Below are 3,076 nucleotides of genomic sequence, written 5' to 3' on the forward strand. Positions count from 1 at the left end.
CAGCCACAGCCTCAGGCCCAACCTCCATAGCCAGTCGGTTCTCTGAAAGAAAGGGTGTTAAAGACCTTTGCTCAGAGCTATTCTGTATCAGCCCCGCTCCAGCTGGTGATAAAGCCTTGGTGGTCCTGAGTGTTCTGCTGCGCTAAATCAGACACCGGCGCCGTGCCATTTGGGTTTTAATTGAATAGCTGCCCTTTTTTGTTTTTTTTCTTCAAGGTTTGATTGCTTGTTACTCTTAAAGACTCTTATTTTTGTCTGGACTCAGACTTGTAGACGCTCTCAGCGAGAACAGTCTCTGTGTCTTGACAATCTGTTCCTAGTGTTTTTCTTTGGCTTCCTTCATTTCTTGCCCAAGAGTTTAGCATATTGTGAAGCCTCCTCACTTTTCTTAGTGTGTTTGTTCAGAGCAGCGTGGTGGCATCTGCGTTGTAGGGCAGAACTAAATTTTGATGCTTTGGTCCTGGGCTTCTTACCTTCAGTGATTCTCAGTATGTGGGTTACAACCCCCCTTGAAGGTCCAATGACTGTTTCACAGGAGTCACCTAAGACCATTAGGAAAAACAGATATTAATATTCTGACTCATAACATTAGTAAAATTATAGTTATGAAGAAGCATAAAATTTTTTTTATGGTTTTGGAGGCCACCACAACATGAGAAGCTGATGGGGGAGAGTCTTTTGGCTTGTGTTAATTTCATTGGTTAAATGAAGAGACTGCCTTGGCCCTTTAATAGGACATAAAATTAGGTAGGCGGAGTAGACTGAACAGAATGCTGGGGGAAAGAAGCTGAGTCAGGGGTCGCCATGATTCTCTTACCGGACACAGACGCAGGTTAAGATCTTCCCTGGTAAGACACCTCGTGGTGTTACAGGGATATTAGAAATGGGTTAGATCGATATGTAAGAGCTAGCCAATAAGAGGCTGGAACTAATGGGCCAGGCAATGTTTAAAAGAATACAGTTTCCATGTAATTATTTCGGGTATAAAGCTAGCCGTGCGGGCGGCTGGGTGGCAGGACACAGCCCCGCTGCTCCGATTACAACAAGGAGCCGTATGAGGGTCACAGCTTTAGGAAGGTTGGGAATCTTAAACTTTAAAGGCTTTCTGAATGCTTGCAAAGTTCCTAATCCTGCTGGCTTTTTCAGACCCAAACCACTGAGGAACAGTAGTGTCTGTCAGCCCAGGAATAGCCTTCTCTATCTCCTTTTGTCTTTTAACAACCAGGTCGGGCAACCTTGAAGAGACTTACACCTTCCCTTTCCACTTCCCCATCTTCCACTCTTCATCCAGAGCATCAGCAGCTACTGCTGTGGCCATGCAACAACACAGAGATTATTATGAACTATGAAAGCTTGGCCTTTAACTTAGGCTTGCTTCCAACTAACTCTTACAACTTAATTAACTCATAGTTTTAAGTCTGGGTTCTGTCACATGGGTCAGTTACCTCTTCTCAGTATGGTGTGTCTGATTTTCTCCAAGTCTGCCGGCCAAATTGGCACACCTAGATTTCTCCTTCCCTTCCTCTCTCTCCCTGGAAATCCCGCATATCCTCTCCTGCCGAGCTATTGGCCATCCTGCTCTTTATTAAACCAATCAGAAGGCGCCTTAAGCAGAGACACATATTTATAGTGTACACAAATAATCGGCAACAATGCACATCTCATAGAAAGTACAAAGTTTGCCTTCATGTTCACTCCAGTGGGTTTCTGACAGCGGTTGTTGGGAAGGAGATTTGTATGATTTGTAAGGGACATAATTACATATGAATCTCATCACTGTGAGAATCTCATCACTCATCACGCTAATCTCATCACTGTGCAGTTGCTGTAGGTCCTTCTTAGAACTTGCCTTGTTTCTCTGCGGAGGCAGCCTTCATTGCAGTGATGCACTGGGCCTGGTACCCCTGCCACTGAGCCCCTCTCTGTCCAGGGAGAGCTTCACAGTGTGTGGAGGTCCTTTATGTTGGTCCCTTACCCTTTCTGAATGACACTGACTTCAGTCTTCTCAAGAGGGTGCTGTGCTGGTGTGTGTCATTCTGAGGGGTGTAGAGTCCCTGCCTAGGCCACTGGTCGCTCATCATCATGGTGAACCTGTGTCTGCCCCCATCCCCTGTATCTTTCACATTGATTGTACCCTGGACTTGTTTACTGAGTTCTTAGCTGTCAAATGTGCATTTTCACAAGTGTCTGCCTTGGCATAATTTTAGAACTTTGTAAGCCTCTGGTAACACAAAGTGACCATGAATATCTGTACACTTCAGATGTGGTAGGAGCTAAAACTTTATTGAGATATAATTCCCATGCCATACATGCTGCTCATATAGAAGGTAATTGCCTTACATAGTCAGCTCTGGAACATCACCATACCACCTTCCCCTTCAAATCTTTATTTTCCAGTGGTTATCTCTCATTTCTCCTAGCCTCATCCCCCCAGAAATCCATGTTCTGTCTATGATTGCCTACTGAGGTCATCTTCTGCACAGGGATACTGTGTGGCCTTTTATAACCAACACTTTCATTTAGCATGAATTTAAGGTTCATCCACAGTCTAGCCCATGTCAGTATTTCATTTTTTCAATGCCAAGTAATTTTCACACTTTCCTACTTGTAACCAAATCATTGATTCAGCTTCTTGTGTTCTACAAGCTGTCAAGAGACTCAGCTTCAGTCTTTTTACTGCTCTATATGTATGTGATGTCAAGTGTTGGGACTCTCAAGCAGAGCTGCGATGTCAGAGGGCCAGGAAGGCCTTAATCTATCCACATGGGTTACGAGGTGCCTCTGCTCCCCTTTATGAGGTTCTTTATTGTCAACCTTATGCTGTTTTTCTAACTGAAGCATTAATTTAATTGATCTTAATCAATAAAAAATCAGGAGTCAAATATTGGGGTAAGAACCTGAAAACTCAGAGAACTGGAGCAGCCGCCAGTTGCTTCCTAGATCCCTTGTTCCTCCATCCAAAAGGCTGAGATCCTCTCTCAGCCATCTTCCTACTTCCTGTCCTCTCGCTACAGTCCTCCAAACCTCTATGGTTAGCCCTGCCCTCTGACTCCAATTCCACTTCCTGTCCTGTCCT

The sequence above is a fragment of the Microtus ochrogaster genome, chromosome 24, assembly GCF_000317375.1.
Source record: "Microtus ochrogaster isolate Prairie Vole_2 chromosome 24, MicOch1.0, whole genome shotgun sequence".
Classification (NCBI taxonomy): Eukaryota; Metazoa; Chordata; class Mammalia; order Rodentia; family Cricetidae; genus Microtus; species Microtus ochrogaster.